The sequence below is a fragment of the Callorhinus ursinus genome, unplaced genomic scaffold (genome assembly GCF_003265705.2).
Source record: "Callorhinus ursinus isolate GAN/ISIS: 27379988/994484 unplaced genomic scaffold, GSC_fseal_2.0 scaffold15, whole genome shotgun sequence".
In the NCBI taxonomy this organism is placed as follows: Eukaryota; Metazoa; Chordata; class Mammalia; order Carnivora; family Otariidae; genus Callorhinus; species Callorhinus ursinus.
Genome location: NW_027397077.1, coordinates 1,483,889 through 1,502,670, shown reverse-complemented (window position 1 = coordinate 1,502,670; position 18,782 = coordinate 1,483,889). Strand labels below are relative to the sequence as shown.

The window sequence follows — 18,782 nt, the reverse complement described above, 5'->3', positions numbered from 1 at the left end:
GTGGCTCAGTCGTTAAGCGTCTGCCTTCGGCTCAGGTCGTGATCCCAGGGTCCTGGGATCAAGCCCCGCATCGGGCTCCCTGCTCGGCCGGAAGCCTGCTTCTCCCTCTCTCTCTGCTTCTGTGCTCTCTTCTCTTTCAAATAAATAAATACAAAAAAACCTTAAAAAAAAAAAAGCCATGGTTTGCTCAAGAGCGCACAGAGATTTAATGCTCCACTCGGGAGCTGTTCTGGTCCAGGGATCAGGGGGGCTAATCCTGAGCCCCCAGCTTCCCATGGATTTGCAGGGCGGGGGTAGGGGGGACTGTGTCTCCCTGACTGCATCCCCCTCCATCCTTCCCGTTTCTCTCCCTGTCTCTCCCTCAAGCCTGCCTGAGGATCTTCCAGACTACCCCTGAGCCAGCTGGGGGGGCGGGGGGGGGTGTCAGTCTAGGTGCCTCCTGAAAGCCCAGATCCTAATTCCCTGCATCTGTCCCCACTGTGGCCTCGGGGGTGGCTCCAGGAAGCCTGGGGCCCTCACTTGCTGTCCAGAAGACCCAAACTGCAGAAGAATCCCTCTCAAACCTCAGTAACCCAGCAGCTCAACATCCACAGTCTCACAATGCAGCCACACACACACACACACACACACCTCCCCGCCACCACGTTTTTAGATGGGGAAACTGAGGCCGGTATCACGAAGAGTGTCATCCAGAGCTTCCAGCCCCAGGGGCATCACTAGTCATTCTGGTCCAGCCACCAGGCTCCATGGCTTCAGACTGCGCGCCAGTCTGCTGTCCCCTGGGCCTGACCCATAAATAGTTACTGCAAATGCTTCCACCCAGGGAAGGCTGGGCAACGACACTCTCACCTCCCCGAGCTGGTTTCCCAGTGGCTGTGGTCTGGCGGGTGGCCCAAGTCATGTCCCAGTGGCATTGGAGGCTGCCTGGTGCCAGCCAGGAGTGGGGCTGGAGGCAGGGTCTAAGGGGGAGCCTCTAGCCCATGAAGCACCTCATTGGCCCCACTCCCTGCCTTTCATCCTAACTGTGGGGGTGGGGGCACAGGAAGGGGGTCGCAGGCCGAGGGTCCCTTCTTCAGGAAACCCCCAGACCCCTGGGGACCCCCAGCTCTGGGTACCTCCTTCTGGCCTGGACTCTATGGAACTACGAAAATTTAGGCCTGAACCTTCCCAACCTGGGACCTTGGACTTCTCCCCACACAGGCAGGAACCTGAAAAGGTGGCTAAGAATGAATGAACGAAAGAGTGAACAATCCTACAACCACAGATACAGAAGGCCATACAGATCGAAACCTGAACTCTTAGCACACCCCGGGGGGCTCCCACCCTAGCCCCCATCTGATGGGGGTACTAAATAATACATTCTAGGGTGGGACATTTGATGCTGCTGCCCCACCCCCCAACCCCCAGGAATCCCAACAATAGGGTCTGGAGCCTGACGTCCTGGGTTCGATTTCCCCCTCTGCTGCTCATCAACCTGCATGACCACTCTGTCTCTCTGGGCTTCAGTTTCCCCTTCTGTAAAACAGAGATTGTGCCCTGGTCTCAGAGTCGCTGAGGGGAGTAAATGAACCTGTGTGAAGCTGGGTCAGGCCTATTGTCAACCATAAGTGGTGAGCGTCTTCCCTCTGACAAGACTGACACTTCCTTATAGAGGAAATCAGAGATGGAGCTATGGTGTTTGTATCAGGCGGAGGCTGACTGGCCTGGTGAGTCAGGCGAGGCCCCGAGTGTCCCTCCCAGACTCTGACCATCTCTTAACTTCTTGCTGTCACTTTCAGTCTCTCTTTTACCTAGATCCCTCTGCCCCCAGATCCTCACTTTACCTCCCTGTGATGAGGGATCAAACAGACATCCTTGACTCTCTTCTCCATTCTCCAGCAAAACTGCTCTTGAACCTGACCCATTCTCCCTACTTGGTCCAGCCCCAGTATCTATTCCTGGGACCAGCACAGGCACTGCCTCCCCGGTCTCCTTGCTTCTGCTCTCAGCCCCCATAGAATCTTCCCTTTGTGGTGGCCGGAATCAGACTTGTCCTTCCTCTCTCCAGAACCCTCTATGGCTCCCATCTTCCTTAGGGTAAAAGCCAAAGTCCACCTTGTAGCTACAGGACCCTGCTGGTCTTGCCGTTTCCCACCTCCCAGCCCCACCCCAGGATGTTGCCAGAGGCGCTTCGTCTCTTTGCAAGAAAGAATTCAAGGAGAGGGGCGCCTGGGTGGCTCAGTCGTTGAGTGTCTGCCTTCTGCTCAGGTCATGATCCCAGGGTCCTGGGATCCAGCCCTGCATCGGACTACCTGCTCAGTGGGAAGCCTGCTTCTCCCTCTCCCACTCCCCCTGCTTGTGTTCCCTCTCTCTCCGAGTCTCTCTCTGTCAAATAAATAAAAAAAAAGAATTCAAGGAGAGCCCAGACAACGGTGGAGTGGTGCAACAAGGAACATATAATTTAAGCGAAAGTACACTCTCTGAGATGTGAGAGCAGGCAAGCTCAAGGGAGAGCTCTTGGGCCTGGGGTTTGGTCTCTATGCTTTGCTGACAGTTGTTAACTAAGAGGTGGGATATTTATTTCTTGGGGAGGAGAGGTTTTGGGGAGCAGGGTTTTGCGCTTTTTTCTTTTTCTTTGTCTTGGGCCCGTCTAGTTCGATCTGGCTTTTTGTGGCTTTGTTTTGGAGAGCTGCCAGGACAGACCTCTGACTTTCCAGATAGCTGACCATGACTCACACTTTGCTGGCCTCCAGGCATCCTGTTAAAGCCTAACTAGCTGCCTACTCTAACACAATCCTTACTCCACTTGGTCCACATTGACCTCCTGGAAACTCTTCCACATCCGGCACACTCCTGCCCCAGGGCCTTTGCACAGGCTGTGCCTCTGCCTGGGACAGTCTTCCCCAAGACACCTGTATGTCTCCAGCACCTCCTTCTATTCAAGTCTCAGCTCCGATATCTGCTCACACTGCCCTTCTTTTTCTCTTGCCATCAACAGTCTGTTTTGTTCACAGCCATGTCAAACCAATGCGCTTAATCATTGTACTCACAAACAATCATATTTGTAACAAGAGTCATTTACCAGGCGCTTACTGCGTGCCAGGCCCTGGGCCGGGGGTATGGGGACATAGCTGAGGACAACTGAGACATATCCCTGCCCTGGTGGGACGTATGGCCTGGGGGCAGGGAGGGAGATGGCCAGAATGAATAAAATAGGACATGTGGCCAGATGCAGCAGAGAGAGGGTCTTTTCCCCCATCAGCCTCCTGGAAGAGGTGGGTGGCATTGAGGCCCGAGGCCCGAGCTCCGAGATGAGAATGAGGTTTCTTTGTGGGGAGGAGGTGTAGGGAGGTGATGTGGGGAGGACAGCAAGCCTGGACTCATGGGGCCCCCGGGGGGGTGGCACGGGGAGGGGGTTGCTCTTCACGTTCAGAGCAACGGGCACCCTGGGACGTCTCAAGGCAGGTGACAGGATTTGATTCATGTCTCCCAAGGGAAAGAGCAGCTGTGTGGGTCTCCCCAGTTCACAGATGGGGAAACTGAGGCTCAGGGAGGTGGTGAATCACTTACCCAGCATCTCCGAATCCAGTATCTCCAACCAGGAGCCTGCAAATCCCTCCCTTCCCCCTACCTAGTGCCGCCCAGTTGCAGGCAGGTAAACTGAGGCACAAAGGTGCCGTCACTTCCTAAGGTCCCCGGGAACACTGTCAGCCCTCCTCCACTCGCCTTGCCCCTCCCCGATGCAGCCTCCCTGGGGGACTTTCTCATAGGGAGGAAATAGCAGCGGCTGGTTTCACAAGTGGGTGGCCAAAGCCTCAGTCCCAGTTTCGGTTTGCAGATAGCGTCTGGCTCCAACCGCCTGCCTGCCTGGCTGCCCACCGCAGCCACAGCCCGGGAAGGCCTGCCGCGCCACCGTCTGCCTGCGAGATGGCTCAACAACCGGGCAGCTCCGGCGAAGCAGCGCAACCCGGGGTTGGAGCGGGGAGGGGCGGTCAGGGGTCTGCGGCCCACGTGGGCGGTGGAGCCAGGGGCCGGGGAGTGCGGGGAGGGCCCCGAGCCATCCTCCCCACTGAGCTGGGATCACTCATTCAATCAACAGGCAACAATTACTTCACGCTTTGTTGAATTAGCACATTTTATTCTCCCAGGGAGCATGTATTAAGTGCTTACTGTTTGGCCGACTGTGTCCCAGGTGCTGGCTCATTTGATCACCCCCCACAGCCCCGTAGAAGGCAATGTGTGAGATTCCTGGGGCTGCTGGAACAAATGCCCATGAACCCTGCCTGGGTTTAAACCAACTTATTCTCACACAGTCCGGGGCTGGGGTGGGGGATGGGGTGGGGCAGCGGTCTGGAATCAAAGCGGTCGCCAGGTGTGTTGCTCCTGGGGACTCAGACAGAAAGCCCATTCCAGGCCTCTCTCCCGGCTTATGGTGGCTTCCAGCAGCCCGTGGGGTTCCTTGGCTTGTGGCTGCATCACCCGGATTTCTGCCTCCAACTCCACATGGGCTTTGTCTCTTGCTTTCTCTTCTCTGTCTTTTATAAGATACCCCGTCATTGCATTTAGGGTCCCCGGAGTCCAGGATGATCTTGTCTCCAGATCCATAACTCATGACATCTGCAGGGACCCTTGTAAAAACGGGACCAAATAAATTTGAAGATCGAATTGGACTTATCAAGCCATGCATGCATGGGGCAGCATTGCACCTTGCAAGTAGAGGGGAGCTCTGAGGAGCTGTACAAAACGGAAGGTTTTTACCGGAAGGAGGATGGGGTAAGACAGTTATCAGCAAAAGAAAAGAAAGGGTTATTCCATGCAGGGCCACCTTCCCTTAGGGAGAACAGCAGGGGGACTGGTTAGGTGGATTATCTCTTCTTCCCTTGGGGGGTGGGATGGAGAGGGCCCACATGTCAGATAGCTCACTGGTGCTGATCAGAAAATTCCCGGCTGACTGGTTAAGACTTACATTCTGGGGGAGGTTGAAACTGCAATTAGGTTAGGTATTAAGGCCCTTTGTGGTGACTTGGCTGAGGTGAAACCATTTTGGGCCCGTGGTTTTCTTTTTAACACTCTTTAAGGTCATGTTCCAAGGTTCTGGGTAGACATTGGGGGCCACCATCTCACATTCTCCAGGCAGGTATTATCAGTTCTACTTTAGGGGAAACTGAGGCACAGAGAGATCAGGTTGCTGATCTGAAGGGCTAGGACTTAAACCCTGGCGGTCGGGAGCCTGAATCTATTCACTTCACTGCTCTGTAATCACCTATCTACTGTGGGCCAAATCCTTGCCAGAAGCTGGGGACACAGAGGCAAACAAGAATTGGCAGCATCAGGGACATGACCTGTGAACCTCAGGCTGATGGATGTTCAGTGTGTTAGGGTGTGATCCTAAGATCAAGGGTCCCCCGAAGTGGGCTGCATGGTGTCCTCCAAAAGACATATCCACCCAGAACCCTGTGAATATGACCTTATTTGGAAATAAGGTCTCTGCAGATGTCATTAAGGTAAGGATCTCGAGATATGATCATCCTGGATTAGGGTGGACCATAAATCCAATGATAAGTGTCCTTATAAGATAAGAGAAAGGTGGGGAAGATCTGAGACCAGAGAAGGCCAGGTAAAATGAAAGCAGAGACTGGGGCCAAAGACTGAGTTTTTGGTATGAAGTGATGTAAGGACCCAGGTGAATTGTTTTCTTTTCTTTTTTTTTTTAAGATTTTATTTATTTATTTGAGAGAGAGAGAGAATGAGAGATAGAAAGCACGAGAGGGAAGAGGGTCAGAGGGAGAAGCAGACCCCCCGCTGAGTAGGGAGCCCGATGCGGGACTCGATCCCGGGACTCCAGGATCATGACCTGAGCCGAAGGCAGTCGCTTAACCAACTGAGCCACCCAGGCGCCCCAGGTGAATTGTTTTCAACATGGACTCTCACTTCAGAGATTCTTTTATAGAATAGTCTCCCTTCCCCAACTGCCGTGATAGACCTTCTCCATCTTGCAGCAAATTCCTGACCTGCACAGGGTGTCTGTGAGCATTTAATTCCAGTCCATTGGTCAACCTGTCTCTCCCTGTGCCAATATCCCTCTGACTTAATTGCAAGCTTTGTCATGGGTTCCCATATCTGGTAGGACAGGTAACACCACCTGTTCTGTGTAAGTATTCTATTTGCAATTGTCAGCTCTTCCAGGTAAATGTTTGAATCATCTTATCAAGTTCCCGAGGGAAAACCCTTGCTGTGACTTTGATTGAGATGGTGTTAAAAGTTCAGATGGGGGAAAAAAACCCAAACTTTCAGATGGGGAGAATCAGCATCCTTTGAGCCTTAGCCTCCCCATCCATGAATATGGTACATCCACCATCCCTGTTGCTTCCTTGGGATCTCTCTCTCTCTTTCTTTTTAAAGAATTTTATTTATTTATTTGAAAGAGAGAGAGAACATGAGCAGGGGGAGGGGCAGAGGGAGAAGCAGACTGCCCACTGAGCAGGGAGCCTGATTCTCGGGCTCGATCCCAGGACCCTGGGATCATGACCTGAGCCGAAGGCAGACGCTTAACCGACTGAGCCCCCCAGGCGCTCTCCTTGGGATCTTTTAAGACAGCCATTTCTGTTTCCCTGAGGGGTTGAGAACACCACTTATTTCATTTATTTCTCTTTCCCATGTAGGGAGTCCTCCAACTGACCTTCTGTTTCACCAGGTTATCACTTCCCCCACTACATTCCTGGTATCACTGAGTTGCTTTGTTTGTTTGTCTGTTTTTGATTGGACCCATTTTCACATGGCCAGCATCTTCCCTTGTTGATTTGGGGGGTGCATATCAAGTTCATTTAAGCTCCTGGCCTATCTTGTCCTCCTGTTCTCACTCTTGATGGAGGCCACGTTCAGAGACTTGTCCTGGTGAAACGATGGGTTTCTCCAGATCTGGTCGTTTGGATTCCAGCCCATTTCCTCAGGGACATCAATGATAAGGCCAGCCCCAATCCCCCAGTCTCGGGGGATGGGATGAGAGCCCAGGTCCCCTAAAACTCAGGCCATTACTTCTCACTCCTCCTCGTTCCCTCTGTCTGACCTTCCCCCGCCCAGCCTTTCCCAGGAAGGCAGCTCATAGGACGGTGGTCACTCTGTATATTGCAAGTGACACCCCAGGGTGAGGAAAGAGGCATCACTGCCCGGGTCATTCCAGCCTCGCTCCCAGCAGGTGTGGGGGTGTGCACCACCTCTTCCCGAAATGGCAGGGAGATGCCAGGAGCAGAATTCCGAGCCGCCTCCTTGAGGCTGCCTGGCGCCTCTGTCTCAGGCCTGGGGCATTCTCAGGGTTTTCTCGGCATCCCCTACTCTAGTGCCTCTGGGCTGGTCTCCAGGAAGAGCTGAGATTTCCCTCCATCCTGGACATCAGGCCTGGGATCAGACCCAGGAGCCCAGAGATCATTTTAAAATGCTTTGTGTTATGGAAAATTTCGAATTGCCCTGGAGTCAAGAACGCACAGTGATCCCCATGGGCTGTCCTGAGACTCACAGTGATCCAGGAGGCCCTGACCCCATTTCCATGACACTCCTTCCCCCTCGACCTTATTAGGGCACTGCTAATCCCAGGGTCATGCTCCTCACCCGAGATCTGAGATGCTTCTCTCAGGACAAGCCCAGCTCCAAAATCACAATCACCCTTGAAACCCTCTCTCTCTCTCCCTGTCTCTCCTTATATCTCTGTCTCTCCCTGTCTCTCTTTATCTCTCTTTCCCCCATCTCTCTCTTTGTATCGCTTTCCTAGTCTCTCCCCCATCTCTCTGTCCTCTCTCCCTGTCTGTCTCATGTGTCTCCCACTGTCTGTCTGTCTCTCTCCCAGGTGGATTGGGTGCCATGTCTCACCTCCCCCAACTCCTGCATCTACCCCTGGGCCTCCAGTCTGAGTGGGAAGACTGTCCAACACTGTTGAACCTCCAGTCAATGGTTGACGGGCTGAACTTCGGAATGAGGCCAGAGTTGTACATGCTGGGCCCAACCCAGGGCTTGGCTGCCTTGCCCCGCCCATTAATCCCCATACTGACAGCCACATTGCTGAGTCCCCAGAGCTACCCCCAACCAAAGCTTCCCTCGAAGGGCCATGAGCTCCCCCATTGGTCACCCTGAGTCCAACCTCCTGAAGACCCGGGGACTCGGGGGCCTCAGGACACCGGCCTGGGCTCCTCAACACCCCCAAGATTGTTCTAGAATAGAAGCAGCACCACGAGTGGACCTCGTCAAGGGGCAGCTCTGCACTGGGCATGACTGTGCCATGCAAGCAAGGCTGCCCTGTAGATGAACAGCTCAAGCATGTGGACGTGGTGCGATGTGCGATCTCTCCATCTGTGGATTGCCCTCAGCAGAAAGAAAATACATACAGCAGAGAGGATAAAAGATACTAAATCCAATCCAGGATTTACTTATCCCTCCTTGATAGCACCTACTGCACCCCCCCCAACCCACCCGGTCCCCATGTGGCCAGGGGGTTATGACCTCATTGTACAGCTGGGGAAACAGAGGCAGCGTCTCTGTGTGTGGCTTTGACAGCTGTGATATCTCTGTTCCTAAATTGACTGCTTTCATGAACTCTTTCCTGTGTTTACGTAACAGTGTGCTCGGGTGTATTGCACAAAGGCTTTGTATGTAGCGCGTTAATATGTACATGATTGAAAATACAGATGTGTTTTATTTTGAAGTGAGAAAAAGAACATGAACAGGCATGCCTGGACAGCTAGACTATAGTAAGAGCATTTTTCATCCTTCCGTAGCTATGACCAATCACACAAGTTCCTGGAACAGAAGACTTTGTATCAAAGCATTTGGATTTTGTTATGATGTTGCCTTTTCCCAATAGACTTAAAATAAAATATCAAATAACTATTTTAAAGGTCAGCTTTGTTTAGGGCATAACTCACATACAATAGAGTACAGCTGGATGAGTTTTGACAAAGGCAGACAATCCTGAGACGATCAGTCTGGATAGATTTCCATTACCCAGAAAGTCCCCTTGCAGCTGATCCCCTCCTCCGGGTCTACATTAAGTAATAAATACCGGATGAACACATTTGCCTTTACCAACTAGAAACAGTGAGTTATAGATTCAACGGGTAGGGAGATGGAGATGCCTCATGCCACGGTCCCCCTGGGCTGGGGTGAAGGTCTGCCTATGGATATTGGCAATTGGCCAAAGTCCCATTTTATAGCCAGTACTACTGAAGCCAGAGACAAATGGCCCAGAGGGTCCAGTGGCCCCGATTCCAGCCCCAGACCCTGGGCCTCCATCGTCTCACCTCAAAATCGAGGATAAAAAGGAAAGGTGGGGGGCGCCTGGGTGGCTCAGTCATTAAGCGTCTGCCTTCGGCTCAGGTCATGATCTCAGGGTCCTGGGATCGAGCCCCACATCGGGCTCCCTGCTCCGCGGGAAGTCTGCTTCTCCCTCTCCCACTCCCCCTGCTTGTGTTCCCTCTCTTGCTCTCTTTCTGTCAAATAAATAAATAAAATCTTAAAAAAAAAAAAAGGAAAGGTGGGTGTTGCTATGGACTGAACGTGTCCCCCCAACATTCATAAATGAAAGCCCTGATCCCCAGTGTGATGTGTTGGGGGGAGGCTTGGGGAGGTGATTGCGGGGGAGCCCCTGTGATGGGATTAGTGCCCTTAGAAGCAGAGACACAGGAGAGCGGGCTTCCTCTCCCTGCTTTCTGCCATGTGAGGACACCGGGAGCAGATGCGTGTCCACAAACCCAGAAGCAGCCCTCACCAGACACCAAATCTCCTGGCACCTTGACCTTGGACTTGCCAGCCTCCGGAGCTGGGAGAAGTCCATGTTTGCTGTGTAAGCTCCCCATTCATATAACGAAGATTTGCTGCATTGTGGGGTCACAGCCCTCAGCTGGTAGCTTTGTCCTTCCGAATCTCAGTCTCCCTGTCCGTAAAACGGGGATACGCCCCCGTTGGGGGCTTTTGTGGCTAGTAGAGGTAGTTCCCAGCAAGGCTCGGCTGGGCATTTTTACGCCTTAGCAGCTATGATGACTGTGGTTGTTACTGTTGCCATCCCAGCCCTGGTTCTCAGTCCTGAGAGTCCCCAGCTGGGCAGCCCAAAGCTCTGCCCTCTGCCTCCTGACTCCACCCAGCAGCTCGTGGTCTCATCTTCTCCCTGCTCTGTGTCCTGGGAGGTAGCCATGGCAATGTGGAGAGGAGGGTGCTTTAGGCAGGCAGGTGGCTCAGGAAATTCCTGTGCAGAGGCGGGGCTGGGTGCTGTTCATCTCACCTGCCGCCCCTCCTCCACCACCACTCTCCCCCGGCCCCCTGGCCAAGGATGTGCTCAGACTTTTATCCTTCCGCGTGAGGGCGGTTGAGGGCTCCACATCTTGCCCAACTTGCCAGGCGACCCTGGCCATCCTAAACTTAGCCTTGACTATCTGCTGGAGCGTGAAATTGTCAAAGGGAGCTGGGGGTGGCATGAAGCCAGCCCCTGAAATCATTATGTTCCCTCTCACCCCAGGACCTTTGCGTACACGGTGCCCGCTGCCTAGGATTCTCTGTTCCCTGTTTGTACCTGCAAATCTCCTCCTCCAGGTCTCTGGCAAATGTCGTCTCCCCCAGAAAGCCCTTCTGGACCTTACTCAGGGGGGTCCTAGCACTGAGTATCTCCCTTTGGCAGGTCTTCTCCGAGTTATAATTTTGCATTTATGATGATGACTGCATTAACATCCATCTCCCTTGTTGATGGGGAGCCCTGGGCAAGCGACGGTTGGAGTGCTTGGCATACAGTAAATATTCAATAAAGAGTGATGGAATCGAATAGTGAATTCAAAACTGTTTATTGAATGTCATCTTACATTCAATCAACATCTCCCCTGAGCCTTTCAAGCATCCAGGTGCTGGGGACATGCTATGAATGAAGAACCCCCCTCCTTCCTGTGGCCCAGAGCCTCTTGCTGACATCCTAGTGAAACTCTTGAATGGTGCCATTCTTGTCACCCAGGCTCTGTTCCCCAGAGACACATGATGCGTTTATGAGCTCATCATCCGACCTTACTTGGGCTTATCCCCGAGATGAGGTCCTGGGGAAGACAAAGATGGTGAACGTCAGCGCTAAGATGCATCAGGCCCTTTCTCTGTGCCTGGCCTGAGATCCCCTCAGGACCTTTACCACCTCCTGTCGGGAAGACATCATCAGAGGAGAGGCAGATGTGACAAATAGCACATCTCATTTTCTTGTTCGTTTGCTTTGCGGTTTTTAGTATAAGTAAATCCCATACAACATTTGGGATATACTTATACTGAAAATGTATCGCTTGATCGTTGAGCTCGCCGAGTAGACACCATAAGCAAAGCTTACTCGCCCGAGTGGAAAAAAACTTATGGACAAGAAATTATCCTCGAAATTAAATGGTGGCAGACATGCCCAAGGAATACTACGGGAGTTCGATCCCTTTAGGAATCTTGTGATAGATTAAGGCGTGGTGATGGCAACCAGTGGGCTACAGAACAATACTGGAACGGCGGTAATACGAGGAAATTGTATCATCATGTTAGAAACCTTGGAACGAGTATAAACAATGGGTGTGAGGGGTGCATGGGTGGCTCAGTTGTTAAGCATCTGTCTTCGGCTCGGGTCATGATTCCAGGGTCCTGGGTTCGAGCCCCGCATGAGGCTCCCTGCTCTTCGGGAAGCCTGCTTCTCCCTCTCCCTCTCCCCCAGCTTGTGTTCCCTCCCTCGTCTCTCGCTGTGTCTCTGTCAAATAAATAAATAAAAGCTTAAAAACAAAAACAAACAAACAAACAAACAATGGGTGTGTTCACCGGAAGAAATCAACTGCTTCCACATGTTCCTCTCCATAGCACCTGTTGTAGTAACAACATAAAAATCAGGTCATGTGCAAAAAAAAAAAACCCCCAAAAACAAAAACGTGTTGGTTGTTTGTCTGAAATTCAATGTTACCTGGGTATCTTGTATTTTATCTGGCAACTTTGGTCCATCATCATGCCCATTTTACAGATAGGGAAGCAGAGGCTCAGGGAAGTTAAGTGATGTGTGCAAGGTGTCACAGCCAGGGATGAGCAGAGAGAGAATGCGAGCCAGACCCTGGGACCCAACACCTGCGGAGCTCAATTCTTGCCTCCAAAGAGCAGGTATGAGCCTGGGGGTCCTCAGTGAGCACAAACCTCGCCTTGCCTGGGCCAAGAATTCTTTCCACATTCCCACTCCTGGTGCCGGAGGCAGCCGCACAAGAGGGATCTGCAGGCCGAGGGCCCTCTGCAAACGTCTGCAAAGGGGCCCGTCCCCCCGGCCATCTGGACTCTGGCATCCGGAAGCTGGTCAGCTGGTCCCCTATAAACAGCCGGTCTCATGTCACTGTAAACAGCTGGTGCCCAGAGTTGTTGTCACAGTGCCCAAGTCTCAGTGTGACTGCCCTGTGACTCGATACCCCGCCACCGGCCCCTGTCACTTGATACTCGGTAAACAGTGTCCTGAGAATGGGCAGCAGTGCCCCGTTTGGTCAGTGCGCTGCTTGAGCCAGGGGCTGGGTCCAACTTAAATGGGGTCCCGACACCTCATGAGCCATCCTCACTTGCTCTGTTCTAATACTCTGTAAACATCGAATCTTGATACCTGTTATTTGTCAGTGGTCAGATGCTGTTAGTGTCTGACTTGCTGTACTACGTCTTAGCTGGCTGACCTGGAAGCACTTTGAGCAGAGTTCCAACACTTTGTAAACAGTGAGTCCTGATACTTTCTTTGTTGCCCGTTGAGCACCTTATCCAGGGGCTGGCCGACGAGAGCTCTGGCCATAACCTAGAAGTGGCTTTTACACTTTTAAATGGTTGGAAACAGACCAAAAGAGGGTTTCGTGACCCATGAAAACGATCTGGGGCGCCTGGGTGGCTCGGTTGGTTGAGCGACTGCCTTCGGCTCAGGTCATGATCCTGGAGTCCCGGGATCGAGTCCCCGCATCGGGCTCCCTGCTCGGGGGGGGGGGGGGGTGGGGGGGTCTGCTTCTCCCTCTGACCTTCTTCCCTCTCGTGCTCTCTGTCTCTCATTCTCTCTCTCTCTCAAATAAATAAAATTAAAAAAAAAAAAGAAAACAATCTGAAATTCAAGTTTCAGTGTTCACAAATAAAGTTTTATTGGGACACAGCCACGCCCACTCATTTGTGCCTGTGTATGGCGGCTTTCAAGGGAGCAGTCGAGTGGCTGAGAGACTGCATGCCCCGCGAAACCTCAACTATTCATTATCTGACTTTTTATAGAGAAAGTACGTCAACTCCTGCTCTGAGCTCCTGGGCAGTCCCCGTTCTCTGTACTGCACTTCGTATCCTGTTGGTCATCTACGGTCCACAGTGTTCATATCCTGAGCAAACTACGAGCTCAATGGTCTGCAGTGTTCACATACTGGGCAAAGGTGTCCCCTCCCTTTGTAAGAGTCACATTGAGCCTGAAGCGCTGACATGCTCAGGGCTGCAAGTGTTAGGACTCTTGACAGCAAGTTGATGTGTCCTAACTGTGTCAACACTTCATGCCGGGAAAGGCAACCAAAAGGAGACCCAAAGGGTAACCGAGAATTGGGCAAAGGAAAAAAGAAGGATTTGCCACCCGGGGGCAGGGCCTTGAACTCTGAGCCAAAGAGCTGGACAGTCTCCCGAGGGTGATGTGGAGCTCTGGCCACGTGGGAGCAGAAGAGGAGAGTGCTCTGCTGGACACAGGGATACTGCCTCTCTGTACCTTGGATTTCCCATCTATGCTGTTGGCCGACGTAGCCAGAATGAGGAACCTTCTAACCTACTCTGGAAGGAAAGGGGAAAGATGATGCTGGGAGACTCTCCCATTTGGGGGAGGGGCGCTGTGCCCCCCCTTTGGAGCTCCCATTACAGAAAGGAGGTGGATGATGGCCACGAAGCCACTAATATGTCATAATTAGGAATTGCCAGAAGCACAAGAGAGAGGCTGAGAGAATGGGGCAGCTTTGGTCAGGGAGGCTGAGGGGCCTCTGAAGAGGGAAGAGTTGAACTTAGATCTGAGGAGATCTAAGAGGAGAAGGTAGGAGTCTTGTGAGGAGTGAGGGAAGGACTATCTGAGCAGAAGGAAGAGCAAGTGCAAAGGCCCTGAGGCCAAGCCACACAGGACCTTGTGGGCTTTGCGGAGGGTATTTAAGGGATGGGATCTGAGCCTTGTTTCAAAAACCCTCATGGCTGCCCTGGGGCTGGAGCACTGAGACACCAGCACGAAACCACCATTACACTGCCTGGGCCTTGGAATATCTCTGGTCCATTCCACAGATAAACCCGACTGGTATGGAGCTGCTGTGAGCCAAGGCCAGAAAGACCACGGGCCTGGGCAGGGGCGTTGCCAGAACACACGAGCCTCTGGATCAAGTGGAAATGTCTTGCCTGCCTTTCTAAACCACAGAATTTGGCAGGTTCTGAGGGTGATGTGGCAGTAGGAGTCACCTCCTGGGGATCGGGCATGGCGAAGGTACCTGAGCCAGCTCCAGAAAGTCAGCATGTGGGAAACATGGTCTTGTGTTCTTGGCTATGCAACTAAGAGGCCTCAGCCCTGGCCTGTCTGGAGGGGACAGACATGGCCAGACACCAAATGTCCTCAGCCCATGGTGTCAGGACTGGCCTGGAGAAAAGGGGCATTTGAGATGGGGTTTTGAAGGATGAGTAGAAGTTTGCCAGCAGGAGAAAGACATCTCAGGAACATGGCATACAGGAGGCCCCGGTGGCTGAGTGATCCCAGACGGTCCCTGACCCTCAGGTATTTCCCCCACTTGATGTGAGCAAGGACAAAGCCTCTATGCATTGTCAGATCTGGCCGGCCCAGGCTTGAATTCAGCCTTTTCCACTTTTGGGGTGACTCTAGGTAAGTGAGACCCCACCAAGATTGGCCCTAGTTTACGGGAGGATAAACTGAGATTTATAGAGGGAGCCCACACATCCTAGGATGCAGAGGGAAGTAAGTGATCAAAGCTGAGTCAGGACTCAAGGAAAGGCAGGGGAACACTAAGAAATGGGGGGGAGGTGACTTGCCCAAGGCCATTATCCTGAGGCCTGAGAGATGGAGAAGAATGGAGGGCAGAGTAGCTTGGTTAGTGGGCATAGCAGGTGCAAAGGCTCTGAGGTAAAAACATATTTAACAGGGCGCCTGGGTGGCTCAGTTGGTTAAGCGACTGCCTTCGGATCAGGTCATGATCCTGGAGTCCCGGGATCGAGTCCCGCATCAGGCTCCTTGCTCGGCGGAGAGTCTGTTTCTCCCTCTGACCTTCCCCCCTCTCATGTACTCTCTCTCTCATTCTCTCTCTCAAATAAATAAATAAATAAAACCTTAAAAAAAAAAAAAAGAACAGATTTAACAGTCTCCAGGAAGAGCCAGGGGGCCAGAGGCCGATGAGTGAGGGCACAGACAGAGGGAAAGGAGAGCAGGATAGCCCAGCACAAGCCGGCTCTTGCCAGCACCCACCAGACCCCAGTGCCGACAGACACCTACGCCCAGCACCTAGACCCAGACTTGCAAATGCACCAACCGGCCCCCGTTTGCTTCCCGTACTGGCTGAGATGTGTCAACCCGAACTCCAGCACATGCAACACATATGCACGTGCCTCTGGGCAACTCCACGGCCAAGGCTGACATGCAAACACACATGCGCACACTGGTGGGCTCTCTTTATCTCCAGGCTGCCTACAAACACACATGTGCCTGTGCCCCCCCACCCCCCTCCAGCACAGCACGCGTCATGAGGAGGCTCAGGAAGCGCTGCTGGGGGCTCCCTTGAGAGCTGGCTTCCTGTTTTCAAAGAGTCCAGGAACTGCTGAGGTAATGTTTTGGACAGACCCGGCCCCTCCTCCCCTGGCTCAGCACACCCCATCCAGTCCCACAGACCTTGTATTGCTTCTGTGCCCAGTACTGACCCGGTCCTACAGTGAAATCGGGTTCCAGATGACAAACCCAAGGCTCAGAGAGGTGCGGCCACTATCCCAGGGTCACACAGGAAGGAAGAGGTGGTGCTGGGAGTCCAGACTCTGAACCCCACCCTGCCTCCTCCTGGAGCCCCATGCCCGGGGGGTGGGGACTTACAGATGGGGAAACGGGAAATGTTCCCTCCTGCCTTGGACTGTGGTCCTGTTCCCGGGCTCCCAGGGCCACCCTCACCCAGCCCCAGGCCCTCCTGCCCTGTGAACCCAACTCTCCCATTCACCACCCACCCATGTCTCTCCTCCGTGTCCCCAAAGAAGGGCCACCTACACTACAAATGTTAAAGAAACGTCAGCTGCCAACAAAGCTGCCAGCAAAGACTTAGTCTCACCCTTAAGGGGCTGGTGAGGTTGCCTAGGAGCAAATAACCAAACACATCTACAGCTGCCCCTCTGTGCCCCAGCCCCACAGAGATGCAGGAATGGCTGAGGACACACCTGGCCCTCTCTTGCCTGCTGTGGTTGCACACGCTGTTCCCTCTGCTTGGAATGCCCTTCTCTAGCGCCCTGGTGAACTCCTCTTCATCCATCAAAACCCCAACTCCAGTGTCCTCTCCTCCTGGAAGCCCTCCCAGGGCCCTCCGGCCCTCGTCCTTCCCTCTGGCTCCACCCTCACTCCACAGGCCTAGGGGTGTCTGTGGATTTCACCACAATGACCTTGGGACTCTCGGTTCTGCCCCTCCTTGGGGTAGCAAAGATGGCTCTTATTCTCACCTCCAGGAGCCCCCAAACTCCTGGGGTGATTGGCCCACTCAGAGTCACATGCCTATTATTGAACCAATGCCTGAGTCTGTGGTCACAAAAGGCTCTACCTGGCCAGACCTGGTCACGTGTCCACACCCGGAGCCACGACCTGGCTCCATCTGCCCCCCGAAAGGCAAGCAGGGAGAATATCTCCAAAACCGCAAAAAACTGTGACCAAGGACTAAGGGGTCCTCTGCCTGCCCCATCCTGGCTGGAGGGCCTTGGGCAAGTCACCACTTCTCTATGCCTCAGTTTCCCCACCTATGAATCGGGCTCAGCAGAGGGGCGGTATTGGAGCACTGGGGACCCACTGAGGCATGCCCCATCCCTCCCCTCCCCAACTCTGCTTGGCAGGCCCTGTTTGCCCTGTCCCCGCCCCGCCCCAGTCCTTTATTGTTGCTCTCTGTGAATCCCCCAACCCGCCAACCCCCCAGCCCCGAGGGTCTCCCAGCGAGGCAGGCCCTGATGGCCACTGGCTGAGTCACTTCTTCCTCCTGGGCCCCTTGCCCGGCCTGATGCTTTCTGGGGACTTTCCTGGCCTTGAACATCAGAAATGAGGTGGGGGAAGTGAGGGTGGAGGTGCGCGCGCACGCGGACAAGGCTGTGCACACCCTGGCGTGGGTTCAAAGCCCCGGTCCTGCACCCACCTGTGAGATGAGGGCATCTTGCCTGCTTCCCTTGCGAGTTGGGGGACTCCACACGTGAACACCCTGCAAGCCCTCACCCAGGGCCGCGGGCGCCCAGCGTGGTCAGTACTGTTGCACCTGTTGGCCGGCTTTACGCGCGTGTGCACGCACGTGCATGTGGGTCCGTGCTCATCGAGGTCTGGGCTGTGTGCCCCCGAGTTCGCAGGCCCATTTCTGTGTCTCCGTGTGTGTGTGTGTGTGTGTGTGTGTGTGTGTGTGCGCGCGCGTGGAGCAGCCCCCGTGTGGAGCCCAGTGGGCCTAAAAGAGAGACCAAGCCCCTCACTGGAAAAGGTGCATCTAGGGGAGGGAACCCTCTGGGAACAGATGGGAGGGCTGGGATATGGCTGGTGTGTTGGGGGCGCAGGGGACCACGGCAGGAGGTGTGTGCGGGGGACGGCAGGGGCCGCAGGGTTAGGAGGGGGCAGGGCCGGGGGTTGGTCAGCTGTTGGAAGGGATGGGAGCTGTGCGTGGGAGCCTGGGTGGCTAAGGCAGAGCTGAGCTTTGGGATGAAATGGTATGAACTCTAAAATATTCACTGAGCACCTAGTGCGTGCCCAGTGCTGGGGATACAGCAGGGCTCTGGGGTAACAGACACCCTGCCAACAAACAAGTAAATATAGAACTCCGAGGAAGGGGAAAGATCAGGAAGCAAAAGGCATCAGGACAGGAGTAGGGGAATGGCGGGGCGTTCTGGCCCAGAGACAGGGAGGACGTCCTGAGGAGGTGATTTGTGATCTGAAGCCTGCCAGGGAGAAGGTCCTGGGCATACCTGGGGAGAGGGAGCTCCAGGCAGAAGGCACAGCAAGTGCAAAGCCCCTGAGGTAGGGATGAGCTGGCAGAGGGGCCCCATTCAGGAAGATCTAAGCCCAAAGTAGGGAGGGGAGGCATCAGGGGGCAGCAGTGGTGGGGAGCAAGGCCACCAGGACGGGCTGTCCTGTAACTGGAGCCGGACAGGAACCCTCCACTCCCACCCCACCCACCCCCAGGGCTCCCTGCTCGGGACAGAATGTGCTGGGAGGAGAGGCCAGCGGCTGTGCCTGGTGGCTGGAGCCGGGCAGCTGGAGGATTCCTGAACAGCATCCCAGCTGGGCCCCCTGCCAGCGAGGGCGGAAAACAAGCGGAGGGCGCCCTGCCTGCCTGTCACCCCATGGCCCAGGGGCCTGGCCAGGCCAGGGAAGGAGACAGAGATGCTCAAGGAGTCAGAGACTGAGAGAGACTGAGAGATAATCCAGAGGCAGCGACGAAGTAATGAGTGAGAGAGAGAGATGCAGAGATGGTGAGCCAGGGACAGAGACGGGGGAGACAGAGACAATGAGAGAGTGACAGAAACATCGAGCAAAAGGGACAGTGTGAAAACAACATGGAGAGGAAGAGTTGGGGGGATAAGGAGGGTGAGGCAGA

The 18,782-nt window shown here is 54.0% G+C and overlaps 1 long non-coding RNA gene across 1 annotated transcript; it reads right to left on the bottom strand.

Annotated features, from left to right (window-relative positions):
- Nucleotides 1-10,779: 10,779 nt before the first annotated feature.
- Nucleotides 10,780-15,288, bottom strand: LOC141374184 (uncharacterized). Its single transcript, XR_012380848.1, has 2 exons — nt 11,921-15,288; nt 10,780-11,039 (listed from the first exon to the last, which is right to left on the bottom strand). It is a non-coding gene; the product is annotated as an uncharacterized lncRNA (long non-coding RNA).
- Between the last annotated feature and the right edge of the window lie 3,494 nt (nt 15,289-18,782).